The sequence below is a fragment of the Chiloscyllium plagiosum genome, unplaced genomic scaffold (assembly GCF_037043375.1).
Source record: "Chiloscyllium plagiosum isolate Xiang-an unplaced genomic scaffold, Cpla_swu_hap1 HiC_scaffold_53X, whole genome shotgun sequence".
In the NCBI taxonomy this organism is placed as follows: domain Eukaryota; kingdom Metazoa; phylum Chordata; class Chondrichthyes; order Orectolobiformes; family Hemiscylliidae; genus Chiloscyllium; species Chiloscyllium plagiosum.
The window spans coordinates 20,507,896-20,524,102 of NW_028270191.1; the positions used below are offsets into that span (position 1 = coordinate 20,507,896).

Sequence of the window (16,207 nt, forward strand, 5' to 3'; positions counted from 1 at the left end):
CACCATGACCACTACAGTCATGAGCAAAACTAGGGTTGGGTACAAAGGCAGGTGTGGGAATACAGACTGCAGCCCTCAGTTTAGTGGGCGCGAACTGAAACTGGAATTGGCACAGGCTCTTTTTTTTATTACAGCACCTTTCTCCAGCCTCAAGCAAATTACTATTCTTGTCATGACTGATTCTTTTCAAATAAACGGTTGAAAGTCTGTAACTATGAGCCTGAGATTACCTAGCAACAGCTAATAAAGAATCTCCAGGTGTGTGGGAAGCGGGTGGGGTGGAATATGCAACCTTTCTGAAGGGAGTGGCAAATGATTGCTTTGGAGATTAGAACGATCAGACATTTCAGATTGTTCTTTAAACTGATTACTCATGTTTCTTTTAAACTGGGCCAGAAAAAAAAGCCTCACTCATTTATGTTGACTATCAGCAATGTTTCTTCAATACAATAGTGAGTTTTCCCAGAGCTTGTTTCTCTCTGAAAATAATGCTAATTGGCCCTAGTTGCAGAAAGAATTGAATTGAATTGAATTTATTGTCACGTGTACCGAGGCACAGTGAAAGGCTTTGTCTTGTGAGCAATACAGGCAGATCACAGAGTTAAGTAGCGTAGATAAGTAAATAATAGGTAAACAGCAGCAAAAACAAAAACACAGGTACAGGCAAATGTTAAGAGTTTCTGAGTCCATTCAGTATTCTAACAACAGTAGGGTAGAAACTGTTGCGAAACCGGCTGGTGCGTGTGTTCAGGCTTCTGTACCTTCTCCCTGATGGTAGAGGTTGTAGAAAAACATTGCCAGGGTGGGATGGATCTTTGAGAATGCTGGTGGCCTTTCCTTGACAGCGGGCCTGGTAGATGGATTCTATCAATGGGAGATTGGCCTTTGTGATTTGTCCCGGCCGAGTTCACCACACTCTATAACCGTCTCCGATCTTGAATGGTTGCCATACCAGGTGGTGATACATCCAGACAGAATGCTCTCGATGGCGCACCTATAAAAGTTGGCAAAGGTATTCGCCGTCATGACAGTTCATACATCTTCTATAGCACGGACTGCCTCAGTTCTGTAAACATTGCACTAGTGTATAGAAAATAAAATTTGGGGTGCACACTTAAGATGGCCTTCTTCAGCAGGTAAAGGCATTGCTGAGTGTAGCATTGCGCTATACAGTCTTTTCATTGTTCCACCATTGGTAAGCTTGGCTTCAGCTGCCTGGTCCTACATTTTGGAATTCACTATCTAAACCTCTCTTCTCTCTCTTTCTTTCTATTCCTTTTAAGGTGCTTCAAAAATAAATCTACCTCTTTAACCAAGCTGGTGGTGACCTGTCCTAATATTTTCTTCTCCAGCTCAGTATCAAATTCTCCTGTCGAGTGCCCAGTCAAGGTTTGCAGGTAAAGTGCTAAATGCAGATTGTTGCTGTGTTTTACCTCCTGTACTGGGTTAGCTGATTGCAGCTGGGGTTGTATTTCTATTAGCTGCCATAATTCACCGTAATGTCCATTGGCATGAGGTAGTAAAGTCTGCCAGAGCGTCTTCTCTTGATCGCTATCCAGAGATTCTTGCTGAAAAGTGTGTACGTGAGTTCTACATAAGACTGCAGGGTGACTCAGGGCGGCCCGGTGACTCAGTGGTTAGCACTGCTGCCTCACAGCACCAGGGAACTGGCTTCCATTCCACCCTCATGCGACTGTCTGTGTGGGTTTCCTCCCACAGTCCAGAGCTGTGCAGGTTAGGGTGGATTGGCCATGCTAAATTGCCCCGTCATGTGAAGGTTATGTGGGCTGGCCATGGTAAAAAACACATGTGGGATTACAGGGATGGGCGGGGGGAGGGGGGGGGTGCGGCGGGCGGGTGGTGGATGATCTTCAGAGGGTTGGTGTGGACTCAATGGGCCGAATGGCCTCTTTCTGCATTGTAGGCATTCTGTGACCTTCCTACCAAAGTGAACCACCACCTCACATTTTTCTGTCAAATTCCACCTGCCTATGGCCTTCTATTCAAACCTATTACCACATTCCTCACTGTTTACTACACTTCAAAGTTTCATGTCACCCACAAAGTTTGAGATTGTGTCCTGTTCTCCCGAGTCCATGTAATGTGTCAAAAACAGCAGTGGTCCCTGGGGCACAGCCCTGTACACCTTCTTGCAGTCTGAAGGCATTCACCACAACCCTCTCTTTTCTAACCACTATAATTTCCTATTTATGTTGTTACTGTTCCTATCCCATGGACTTCTCTTTAGCTGAAATTTACTTTAATTTAAAATGTACTTCATGAGAGGCCTTTTGAAAGTTGAAAGACAGACATCAACTGCACTGCCCTCACCTACCCTGCTACCTTATCAAAGAACTCAATCAAGTTTGTTAAGCACAATTGACCTTAGCAAATCTTTGTCAGCTCCCCTTAGTTAATCCACATTTGTCCACGGCTGTTAATTTTCTCAAAGATTATTGTTTCCAAACCATTCCCCACCACCAACACTAAAACGGCTGCCTGTAATTATCAAGCATATCATCTTCCTTTTATGGACAAGGGGGTAAATATTTGCAATCCTTTGGTGCTCTGGCACAATCCTGTATTTATGGAGAATTGGAAGATGGTAGACACCACCTCCGCAATTTTTACCTTTTCCCTTGAAGAATGGCTGACTCAACAACATTTTTGAGATCCTTATCTTTAGTTTGATCTTATTTCAGTATCCTGATAACCTTCTCTGTGATTCTAGTTATTCAAAATGTTTTTTTAAAATACGCACTTGTGAGTCTAATGGTTCTGTTGTTACTTTTGTTTCTGTGTTCTAATATTCTTTCAATATGGAAAACTGCTGAGAGGCCAATGTGTTATAAATGTGCAACTGGGCAGTCTTTCACAGATAGTAACTGCTTTGCTCTCACAGTTAAAAGTGAAGGAGACACCCAGCCCTGAGGCTGGTAATGGAAGGTGTACAGCTTCTTCTGCTGACCAATTAGGAGGGAGGTCACGTCTCATGGAAGAATCATTCAGTCCAGGAATTTGAGCTATTCTGTCTGCTTCCCATTGACTGTCTCAGTTTGCACACTGCCTATTCTGTTTTGCAGTGGAAGGTTGGAGACATTTTTACATTTGAGTTAGGGGTACCAGGAGTCCAGTGCTCAAATGGAGTGCTATAGCCTGATAGCACTAGCCTCACTGAAAACAAGAGCAAACTTGTGTTTTCACAGCGTTTATCACAGCCTCAGGATATCTTCATTGCTTCATAGCTAATGGTTAGTTTTTGAACTCTGAGTGCTATTAGTTTGTAGACAAACATGGTAGCAAATATGTGCACAGCAAGTGTCCACAAACTCCAATTGAAATTACTGATCAAATAATCTGCTTTGGTAATGTTAGGAGGGTGGAATAGTGGGTCAAACCTTGGTCTTCTTCAACTAATGCTATGACACCCTTTATAGCTCCCCAATCAGGTCATATTATAATGTCTGATCAGAAAAAAATGGCACTTCCAACAGTGAAAGTGTCTCTCAGGAAGTGCTCCTCATTGGAATGCCCAAATCTTGGAGTGGAGATTGAACCCATGGCATTCTTATTCAGAGGCTACTAACTAAGCCATGGCTGGCATTGGCTGAAGGTTAAGGGCAAGATGCCCACAATTCAAAGGAAGAAGTCCATATAAGTCCAATTTTAGAATATCCTTAGGATAATTCCTGAGACCAACTTCTCACATGCCTGAATGGAGTTCGACTGTTGCACTAATATGACCCCACCCCAATACACCCAATTCCACCATCCTTTGAGGCAACTTCAACCCCTGCACATCTCAGGCTAAAGGTATGACTTGAGTCTATTAAGGAATAAGCTTAACAGGAAACATTAAAAATCAGCATGTTTCAATTACATGGCTTCACATAACTCACAAGAATAACAGTAACATTCCTAGAACTTCAAATATTTTTCAGTGGTAGATCTTTTAGTGTGATCCACATATTTTTCTGATTTTTTTTCTCTCAGCCTGTGAGGATCCATTTGCCCTGTTCAGTGTGTGTTAGTCCCTGCAAGAGTAACTCACTATTCTCTGCCTTTTTCTTGTAGCCTTTCTCCTCAGCTAATTATCCTATACTGTTTTGAAAGCTGTGATTAACTATATAAACGCAAGTGTTCCTTTTTAGTGGAAAAAAATCCGGATAAATTTTTGTTGATTTCTCTTCCTCTTCACTGTTGCAAAATGCACTGCCTGAAAGCTTAATAGAGTCAATTGTTCGCCGTACGGAGTTTAGGCAATTCATCGGCCCAGGTCTCTTCAAAGCTTTTTTGCAGGTAGCCACCAGATGGTGCTATACAGCTTCCATACCGATTTCCCTCGGTCTGAGTTGGGAGGAAAGACCTCAATTGCTCTGAAACTGTTCACTGTATCTGAAGAGTGGCCTTTTCATGCAGCCCTGAACTCTCTGCTGTGATGTAAAAGAACTGTCCGTGCCCTTCCGATACCCTGGGACTGTATGGGCATTCTTGCCCTCTCATGGTGCCCAAATCTGGGGAGAAAGGGAGCACTGCTCACCTAAACACCAATCCTATCTGTAACTGGTTATGAACATAATCTGAGTGCTTTGTTTGTACTGTGGCTGGTTGTTCACAGTCTGGGAGTGCACGGACATCAAGACAGGAGGCCACAATATAATTAGGATGCGCCAGCAATAGGAACAAACTTGCCCTTCACAAAACTATGTTTACTAATTCGCTCAAGCCTTTCCGAGTGTTCACAATTTTCAGTCTCTGCCACAGTTTTCTGTGAGCCCTGTCATAAGTGTGTGCAGCCCATTATTTTGACTTGGCCATTTGGAACCCTAACAAGCCTGCCCTTTGACCTCTGTTGGTGACAATTGCACCAACATACCTTTACATTTTGCCTTTGATGTAATAAAATGGTGGAATGACAGAAATGAAAATTGGGTAAGAAGCTAGAACTGGGGTAGGGCTGAGATCACAAAGGCTGTATGACTGCAGGTGCAAAGATAGAGAGCAGGCTAGAGCCATGAAGCAAGAAAATCTGGGGGATGGTCCCATGATTTTCACACTTTCAATGGGCTGGGAACTGCAGCTATGTCCCTTTTTTATCCTGTCAAAGGTACTGGAATGCCTGGTAAAAGCACCCGGGGTCAAGAAGGGATGATGGTGTTCATCCATTGTAAAAAATTTTCCACTGCTCTGTCTAAAGGGAGCTGCTTTAAAACTCGAAAAACTGCAAGAAGTGCAATAGGATAGATCCAATAATAATTGACACGTGCCAAAAGCAAAAGTCCCCACCAAAGCCCAAAGTTCCTAAGAAGACCCAGGATATTGGAACTGTAATGTTCAGAATTTCTACCTCCTTGCCTTACATCAATATGCTTTTAAGGGATGGAGAGCGTTCTTACAAGACCACCCCAGACACCTTGGTACTTGGCTGAGGTTTGGTGTAACTTGATCTCGGCCTAGCTTTCAGCTTATTCCAATCAGAAACTCTGTTCTTTAGCCATCATCATTTAGAGCATCAGCCTGGACTTTCTCAAGGAATAGAACAAAGAACAAAGAACCTGACAGTACAGGAACAGGCCCTTCGGCCCTCTAAGCCTGCGCTGATCCAGATCCTCTATCTAAACCTGTCACCTATTTTCTAAGGGTCTGTATCCCTCTGCTCCCTGCGCATTCATGTATCTGTCTAGATACATCTTAAATGATGCTATTGTGCCCGCCCCTACCACCTCCGATGGCATCGCATTCCAGGCGCCCACCACTATCTGCGTGAAGAACTTTCCCCGTATATCTCCCCTAACCTTTACCCTTCTCACTTTGAACTCGTGACCCCTAGTAATTGATTCCTCTACCCTGGGAAAATGTTTCTTGCTATCCACCCTGTCTACACCTCTCATGATTTTGTAGGCCACAATCAGGTCCCACCTTAACTGCCTTCTTTCCAATGAAAATAATCCTAATCTACTCAACCTCTCCTCATAGCTAGCACCCTCCATACCAGGCAACATCCTGGTGAACCTCCTCTGCACCCTCTCCAAAGCATCCACATCCTTTTGGTAGTGTGGTGACCAGAACGGTTCACAGTATTCTAAATGTGGCCGAATCAAAGTCTTATACAACTGTAATATGACCTGCCAACTCTTGTGCTCAATAACCGGTCCGAAGAAGGAAAGCATGCTGTATGCCTTCTTGACCACTCTACTGACCTGCATTGCCACCTTCAGGGAACAATGGACCTGAACACCCAGATCTCTCTGCACGTCAATTTTCCCCAGGGCTTTTCCATTTACTGTATAGTTCGCCCTTGAATTGCATCTTCCAAAATGCATCTCCTCTTATTTGTCCGGATTGAACTCCATCTGCCATTTCTCTCCAATCTGTCTATATTCTGCTGTATTCTCTGACAGTCCCCTTCACTACCTGCTATTCCACCAATCTTAGTGTCATCTGCAAACTTGTTAATGAGGCAACCTACACCTTCCTCCAAATCATTTATGTATATCACAAACAACAGTGGTCCCAGTACAGATCCCTGTGGGACACCACTGGTCACTGGTCTCCATTTTGAGAAGCTTTCTTCCACCACTACTCTCTGTCTCCTGTTACCCAACCAGTTCTCTATCCAGCTAGCTAGAATACCTTGGACTCCATGCGACCTTCTTCATCAGCCTACCATGGGGAACCTTAGTCCAAGAACTCCCCACCTACGTTCGGGACACCACCCACGCCCTCCACCTCCTCCATGATTTTCGCTTCCTCGGCCCCCAACGCCTTATCTTCACCATGGACATCCAGTCCCTATACACCTCCATCCCCCATCACGAAGGCCTCAAAGCCCTCCGCTTCTTCCTTTCCCGCCGTACCAACCAGTACCCTTCCACTGACACCCTCCTTCGACTGACTGAACTGGTCCTCACTCTTAACAACTTCTCCTTCCAATCCTTCCACTTCCTCCAAACCAAAGGAGTAGCCATGGGCACCTGCATGGGCCCCAGCTATGCCTGCCTCTTTGTCGGATATGTGGAACAGTCCATCTTCCGCAGCTACACTGGCACCACCCCCCACCTTTTCCTCTGCTACATCGGTGATTGTATTGGCACAGCCTCGTGCTCCCATGAGGAGGTTGAACAGTTCATCCACTTTACTAACACCTTCCACCCCGACCTCAAATTTACCTGGACCGTCTCAGACTCCTCCCTCCCCTTCCTAGACTTCTCCATTTCTATCTCGGACGACCGACTCAACACAGACATTTACTACAAACCGACCGACTCCCACAGCTACCTAGACTACACCTCCTCTCACCCGGCCCCCTGTAAAAACGCCATTCCACATTTCCAATTCCTTCGCCTCCGCCGCATCTGCTCCCAGGAGGACCAGTTCCAATACCGAACAACCCAGATGGCCTCCTTCTTCAAAGACCGCAATTTCCCCTCAGACGTGGTTGACGATGCTCTCCACCGCATCTCCTCCACTTCCTGCTCCTCCGCCCTTGAACCCCACCCCTCCAATCGCCACCAGGACAGAACCCCACTAGTCCTCACCTACCACCCCTCCAACCTCCAGATCCATCGTGTCATCCTCTGTCATTTCCGCCACCTCCAAACAGACTCCACCACCAGGGATATATTTCCCTCCCCTCCCCTATCAGCATTCAGGAGAGACCACTCCCTCCGCGACTCCCTCGTCAGGTCCACACCCCCCCACCAACCCAACCTCCACTCCCGGCACCTTCCCCTGCAACCGCAAGAAATGCAAAACTTGCGCCCCCACCTCCCCCTCACTTCCCTCCAAGGCCCCAAGGGACACTTCCATATCTGTCGCAAATTCACCTGTACCTCCACACACATCATTTACTGTATCTGCTGCACCCGATGTGGTCTCCTCTACATTGGGGAGACAGGCCGCCTACTTGCGGAACGTTTCAGAGAACACCTCTGGGACACCCGCACCAACCAACCCAACCGCCCCATGGCTGAACACTTTAATTCCCCCTCCCACTCCGCCAAGGACATGCAGGTCCTTGGCGTCCTCCATCGCCAGACCCTGGCCACACGACGCCTGGAGGAAGAGCGCCTCATCTTCCGTCTAGGAACCCTCCAACCACACGGGATGAATGTAGATTTCTCCAGCTTCTTCATTTCCCCTCCCCCCACCTTTTCTCAGTCCCAACCCTCAGACTCAGCACCGCCCTCTTGACCTACAATCTTCTTCCCGGCCTCTCCGCCCCCACCCCCTCTCCGGCCTATCACCCTCACCTTAACCTCCTTCCACCTATTGTATTCCCAGCACCCCTCCCCCAAATTCCCTCCCCCCTACCTTTTATCTCAGCCCGCTTGGCACACCAGCCTCATTCCTGAAGAAGGGCTTATGCCCGAAACGTCGATTCTCCTGCTCCTCAGATGCTGCCTGACCTGCTGTGTTTTTCCAGCATCACATTTTTGAACTTTATCAAATGACTCACTAAAGTCCATATATATGATATCAATCATCAATCAACTTTGTCACCTCTTCAAAGAATTCTATTAGGTTTGTCAGACATGACCTTCCCTGCACAAAGCCATGCTGCCTATCACTGATAAGCCCATTTTTTTCCCAAATGGGTATATATCCTATTCCCTTCGTATCTTCTCCAGTAGTTTCCCTACCACTGACATCAGGCTTACAGGTCTGTAATTACCTGGATTATCCCTGCTATCCTTCTGAAACAAGGATTAGCAATTCTCCAGTCCTCTGGGACCTCCTCTGTGGTCAAGGATGCTGCAAAGATATTTGTTAAAGCCCCAGCTATTTCCTCTCTCGCTTCTCTCAGTAACCTGAGATAGAATCCCACCTGGACCTGGGGTCTTGTCCATCTTAATGCTTTTTAGAATACACAACACTTCCTCCCTCCTTATGCCAACTTGACCTAGAATAATCAAACATCTATCCCTAACCTCAACATCTGCTATGTCCCTCTCCTCGGTGAATACCGATGCAAAGTATTCATTAAGAATCTCACCCAGTTTCTCTGACTCCACACATATCTTTCTATCCAATTGGCCAAATTTCCCACTATCCCATGCCTCCTGACTTTCTGCATAAGCCTACCATGGGGAACCTTATCAAATGCCTTACTAAAATCCATGTATACTACATCCACTGCTCTACCCTCATCCACATGCTTGGTCACCTCCTCAAAGAATTCAATCAGACTTGTAAGGCAAGACCTACCCTTCACAAATCCGTGCTGGCTGTCCCTAATCAAGCAGTGCCTTTCCAGATACTCATAAATCCTATCCCTCAGTACCCTTTCCATTACTTTACCTACCACCGAAGTAAGACTAACTGGCCTGTAATTCCCGGGGTTATCCCTATTCCCTTTTTTGAACAGGGGCACAACATTCGCCACTCTCCAGTCCCCTGGTACTACCCCCGTTGACAGTGAAGATGAAAAGATCATTGCCAACGGTACTGCAATTTCCTCTCTTGCTTCCCACATAATCCTCGGATATATCCCATCAGGCCCGGGGGACTTGTCTATCCTCAAGTTGTTCAAAATGTCCAACACATCTTCCTTCCTAACATGTATCTCCTCTAGCTTACCAGTCCGTTTCACACTCTCCTCTTCAACAATACGGTTCCTCTCATTCGTAAATACTGAAGAAAAGTACTCATTCAAGACCTCTCCTATTTCTTCTGACTCAATACACAGTCTCCCACTACTGTCCTTGATTGGACCTACCCTCGTTCTCGTCATTCTCATGTTTCTCACATACGCATAAAATGCCTTTGGGTTATCCTTGATCCTATCCGCCTGAGATTTTTCATGCCCTCTCTTGGCTCTCCAAATCCCTTTCTTCAGGTCCCTTCTGGCTATCCTGTATCCCTCCACTGCTCTGTCTGAACCCTGTTTCCTCAACCTTATATAAGCCTCCTTCTTCCTCTTTACAAGACATTCAACCTCCCTCGTCAACCAAGGTTCCCTCACACGACCATTTCTTTCCTGCCTGACCGGTACATACATATCAAGGACACGTCATATCTGTTCCTTGAAAAAGTTCCACATTTCCACGACATCCTTCCCCGACAGCCTATGCTCCCAACTTATGCTCCTCAGATCCTGTCTTACAGCATCGTAATTCCCCTTCCCCCAATTGTAAAACCTACCCTGTTGCACGCACCTATCTCTCTCCATAACCAAGGTGAAAGTTACAGAATTGTGGTCACCATCACCAAACTGTTCACCCACTAACAAGTCCATCACTTGTCCCGGTTCATTACCGAGTACCAAATCCAAAATGGCCTCCCCTCTGGTCGGACAATCTACATACTGTGTTAGAAAAGCTTCCTGGACACACTGCGCAAACACCGCCCCATCCAATCTACTTGATCTAAAGAGCTTCCAATCAATATTTGGGAAGTTGAAATCGCCCATGACTACTACCCTGTGGCTTCTGCACCTTTCCAAAATCTGTTTCCCAATCTGTTTCTCCACATCTCTGCTGCTATTGGGGGGCCTATAGTAAACACCCAACAAGGTGACTGCACCTTTCCTATTTCTGACTTCAGCCCATACTGCCTCTAAAGGCAGATCCCCCTCGAACTGCCTTTCTGCAGCCGTTATACCATTTCTAATTAGCAATGCCACCCCCCCTCCTTTTTTACCACCCTCCCTAATCCTACTGAAACATCTGTAACCAGGAACCTCCAACAACCATTCCTGTCCCTCTTCTATCCACGTTTCCGTGATGGCCACAACATCGTAGTCCCAGGTACCTATCCACGCCTTAAGTTCACCCACCTTATTTCTGATACTCCTTGCGTTGAAGTATACGCACTTGAACCCATCTCTGTGTCCGCAAGTATTCCCTGTCTGTGCTACCTTCTTCACAGCCTCTCCACACACGTGGACACCCTGACAAACAGCTAGCCTACTTGCTGGACTACAAGTCCGGATCCCATCCCCCTGCCAAATTAGTTTAAACCCCCCCGAAGAGTGCTAGCAAACCTACTCCCCAGGATATTGGTGCCCTTCTGGTTCAGGTGCAACCCGTCCTGCTTGTACAGGTCCCACCTTCCCCAGAATGCAGTCCAATTGTCCAAATACCTGAAGCCCTCCCTCCTACGCCACCCTTGCAGCCACGTGTTCAACTGCACTCTCTCCCTATTCCTTGCCTCACTGTCACGTGGCACCGGCAACAACCCAGAGATGACGACTCTGTCTGTCCTAGCTTTTAGCTTCCAGCCTAACTCCCTGAGCTCCTGAATGACCTCCCCACCTCTCTTCCTACCTATGTCGTTGGTGCCAACGTGCACCACGACTTCTGGCTGCACACCCTCCCCCTTAAGGATTCTGAAGACACGGTCCGAGACGGCTCGGACCCTGGCACCCGGGAGGCAACAAACCATCCGAGAGTCTCGCCCATGCCCACAGAATCGCCTGTCCGTCCCTCTAACTAGAGAGTCTCCTATAACTAGCGCTCTCCTCCTCTCCCCCTTTCCCTTCTGAGTCTCAGAGCCAGACCTCACGCCACGGACCCGGTCACTGCAGCTTACCCCTGCTAGGCTGTCCCCCCCACCAGTATCCAAAGCGGTATACCTATTGTTTAGGGGAATGACTACAGGGGACCCCTGCACTGCCTGCTTCCTCCCCTTCCCACCTCTAACTGTTACCCAGCTACCTCTGTTCTCTGGCGTAACTATGTCCCTGTAGCTTCTATCTATCACCTTCTCAGCCTCTCGAATAATTCTCAGTTCATCCAACTCCAGCTCCAGTTCCCTAACTCGTTCTGTGAGGAGCAGGATCTGACTGCATTTCCTGCAGGTGAAGTCGGCAGGAGTATCGGTGGTCACCCCTACCTCAAACATCCTGCAGGAGGAACATTCCACTGCCTGCGCTGCCATTATTCTACACTTCGTCTCCAAAGCAAGAACACTGAGTCGCTTACCTGTGAACTTTAAAGTTAGGTTAGAGGAGGAGGATGGGAGGGAGGCCCTACTATGTAGGGCCTGGGGTATAGTACACACCCACTCAAATATCAATCACTTACCTTCCCGACCAGCTCTGCGCTCCAACCTCACTTCCGCCCAGCTCGCGCCGCTCTCTGCTGAGAAAAGGATAGGTTGAGAGTGCTAGGCCTTTTCTCATTGGAACGGCGAAGGATGAGGGGTGACTTGATAGAGGTTTATAAGATGATCAGAGGAATAGATAGAGTAGACAGTCAGAAACCTTTTCCCCAGGTACAACAGAGTGTTACAAGGGGACATAAATTTAAGGTGAAGGGTGGAAGGTATAGGGGAGATGTCAGGGGTGGGTTCTTTACCCAGAGAGTGGTGGGGGCATGGAATGCGCTGCCTGTGGGAGTGGTAGAGTCAGAATCTTTGGTGACCTTTAAGCGGCAATTGGATAGGTACATGGATAGGTGCTTAAGCTAGCACAACATCGTGGGCCGAAGGGCCTGTTCTGTGCTGTATTGTTCTATGTTCTATGTTCTATATCTTTCCTCCTTTCCCCTTGAGTGGGCCTACCCTTTCTGTAGTTTCCCTCTTGCTCCTTATATATGAATAAAAGGCTTTGGGGTTTTCCTTAACCCTGCTCGTTAAAGATATCTCATGATCCCTTTTAGCCCCCTTAATTCCTTTCAGAGTGGTCGTACATTCCTGATATTCTTCCAAGGCTTCATCTGTCTTCAGTCACTGAGACCTTACGTACGCATTCTTTTTCTTCTTAGCAAGTCTCACAATTTCCCCTGTCATCCATGGTTCCCTAATCTTGCCATTTCTGTCCCTCATTTTCTCAGGGACATGTCTGTCCTGCACTCTTATCAACCTCTCTTTATAGGCCTCCCACATATTGAATGTGGATTTACCTTCAAACAGCTGCTCCCAATCCACATTCCCCAGCTCCTGCTGAATTTTGCTATAGTTGGCCTTCCTCCAATTTAGCATTCTTCCTTTCGGACCACTATCATCTTTGTCCATGAGTATCCTAAAACTTATGGAATAGTGGTCACTATTCCCAAAGTAATCTCCTACTGAAATTTCAACCGCCTGGCTGGGCTTATTCCCCAACACCAGGTCCAGTATGGCCCCTTCACAAGTTGGACTGTTTTCATACTGCTCTATAAAACCCTCCTGGAAGCTCCATATACAAATTCTGCTCCACCCAGACTTCTAACACTAAGCGAATCCCAGTCAATGTTGGGAAAATTAAAATCTCCTATCACCACCACCCTGTTGCTCCTACATCTTTCTATGATCTCTTTACATATTTGTACCTCTATCTCATGTTCACTGTTGGGAGGCCTGTAGTACAACCCCAACATTGTTACCGCACCCTTCCTATTTCTGCGCTCTGCCTCACTTATTGCCTCACTGCTCGAGTCCTCCATAGTGCCCTCCTTTAGCTGTGACATCCTCTTTGACCAGTAATGCAAATCCTCCACCTCTTTTACCTCCCTCTCCATCCCACCTGAAGCATCTATATCCTGGGATATTTTGTTGCCAATCATGCCCTTCCCTCAACCAAGTCTCAGTAATAGCAACAACATCATACTTCCGGGTACTAATCCAAGCCCTAAATTCATCTGCCTTACCTACTACACTTCTTGCATTAAAACAAATGCACCTCAGACCACCTGTCCCTTTGCGTTCATCATCTGCTCCCTGCCTACTCTTCCCTTTACTCACACTGACTTCATTATCTAGTTCCTTATAGGCTTTAATTGCTACGTCCTTCCTGTGCACTAACCTCCTCAGTTGGTTCCCACCCCCCTGCCACATTAGTTTAAACCCTCCCCAACAGCATTAGCAAAAGCACCCCCGAGGACATTGGTTCCAGTCCGGCCCAGGTGTAGACCATCCAATTTGTAATAGTCCCACCTCCCACAATGTCCCAAAAACCTGAACCCCTCCTGCCTGCACTATCTCTCAAGCCATGCATTCATCCTGAATACTCTATTATTCCTACTCTGACTCGCACGTGGCACTGGTAGCTTTCCTGAGATTACTACCTCTGAGGTTCTATTTTTTAGTTTGGTTCCTAACTCCCTGAATTCTTCTTGTAGGATCTCATCCCATTTTTCTACCTGTACCATTGGTGCCGACATGCACCACAACAACTGGCTGTTCACCCTCCTTGAGAATTTTCTGCAGTCAATCTGAGACATCCTTGACCCGTGCACCTGGGAGGCAATATACCATTTGGGAGTCTCATTTTCAACCACAGAAACGCCTATATACTCCCCACACAATTGAATCCTCTATGACTACAGTCCTTCCACTCTTTTTCCCACCCTTCTGTGCAGCAGAGCCAGTCACAGTGCCATGACCCTGACTCCTGCTGCCTTCCCCTGGTGAGCCATCTACCCAACAGTATCCAAGACAGTATACCTGTTTTGGAGGGAGATGACCACAGGGGACACCTTCCTGTGGTGTCCCCTGCACTGCCTTCCTGCTCTTTCTCTGCCTTTTGGTCACCCATTCCCTTTCTTCCTCAGCAATCCTAATCTGGGGTGTGACCAATCCGCTAAACTTGCTATCCATGAACTCCTCAACATTGCATATGCTCCAAAGTGAGTCCATCTGCAGCTCCAGAGCCGTCATGTGGTCTAACAAGAGCTGCAGCTGGACGTACTTCTTGCACGTGAAAGAGCCAGGGACATCAGCTGTGTCCCTGAGCTCCCACATTGAGCAAGAGGAGCACAACATGGGTAATGAGTGGGTGCTGCAGGCCAGAATTTGTTGCTTGTCCCTAATTGTTCTTGAAACAATAGGAGACTTGAACCCATGACCTCTGACCTAAAGGCACAAGTGCAGAGTGGCCCACAGCTGACGACAGCGGATGTGAAATAGGCTCTGCCTTTGATTGTAAGACATCCCAGTGTCATATTCAGCCCAGCTTTTCAGTATGTTATCAGATCAGTATGTCCTTGCTGAGTATGGTGACAATACTACAGCATTTAACTTGCAGTGAAAACTTGCGATGGACGGGGAAGAGCATCGTGTGCATTTGTGTTTCATTGCCATTTTCCCTGCAATACAGGATCACAATCAGACCTGGGCCATCACTGAGGGATTGCTGAGACTGCGATGGAAGGTTGAGGTGGTTAATTCACATGAGGCTGCTGTGGAGCAACAATCCCAAACAGACTGGGTGCAGAAGACAAGAGAAAGGAGAACTTCTCCTGGGGAATTTTGGATTGTTATCTGGCTGTTACTCTTTTTACAACCAGTATAATTCAATAAACCTCAGCCATACTCAGAGCACAAAATGTACCATTTAAGTTCATGGTGTCTGGCATTAGTTATGGCTTGTGGAGTTGAACAGGCATGTGGGCAGACTGTCTGGGAAAAGCCTGCAGCCATATCGAGCACAGTCTGAGCTCGAAGCCTTGAAATGTTTCATCCTTCACTCAGCACAATGAATTCGAGCTGGGCTGTGACGGGGTCACATTCTTGCTTCCAGTCTCTCCTGGCTTCTGGACCATTATCTGTGAGTAATGTTGAAGGGAGTGATGTTAAAAATGATGTTAAAAAGGAATGTATTTCAATAACATAAGAGCAAAGTACAACAGATGCTTGAAATCTCAAATGAAACTGCAAGTTCTGGAAATACTCAGCAGCTTCTGATAGAAGGTGCTGATGAAGGGTTATGCCTGAAACGTCGACTCTCCTGCTCCTCAGATGCTGCCTGACCTGCTGTGCTTTTTCCAGCGCCACACGTTATTGACTGATGAAAGGTCATTGACCTGACACATTTGCTCTGTTTCTGTCTCCACAGCTGCCGCCAGACCTTCCGAAGATTTGCAGCATTTTCTGTTTTATTACTATTTAATTTCTCTGTAGCATTGCCCGACTCCAACCCTGCTGCTGAAACCTTCGTCCATGCCTCTGCTACCTCTACGCTCAAATATATCCAATTGTTGGCTGGTCTTACACATTCTATCCTGCACAAAAAGAGGTAATCTAAAGGTCTGCTGATTGGACCTTTACTTGCTGCAACTTCCATTCCCCGATTGCCACTCTGCTTGCTGATTCAGTTTGGCCCCCAGTTTGATTTTAAAATTCTCATTTATTTTCAAAGCTTTCCATAGTCCTGTCATCCCCTCTAGCTCCATATCCCGCCAGGATACCTGAACTTCTCGAATACTGGCCTCGTGAGCATTGTAAGTGGGGTGATGGAGTAGTAGCATTGGCACTGGATGAGTAATCCTGAGGGCCAAGTTAATAC

At 46.9% G+C, this 16,207-nt stretch overlaps 1 long non-coding RNA gene across 1 annotated transcript; it reads right to left on the reverse strand.

Moving 5' to 3' along the window:
• Positions 1 to 601: 601 nt before the first annotated feature.
• LOC148134662 (uncharacterized) lies at positions 602 to 15,372 on the reverse strand. The gene is made up of 3 exons (XR_015755736.1): positions 15,254 to 15,372; positions 12,027 to 12,080; positions 602 to 994 (listed from the first exon to the last, which is right to left on the reverse strand). It is a non-coding gene; the product is annotated as an uncharacterized LOC148134662 (long non-coding RNA).
• Positions 15,373 to 16,207: the final 835 nt, after the last annotated feature.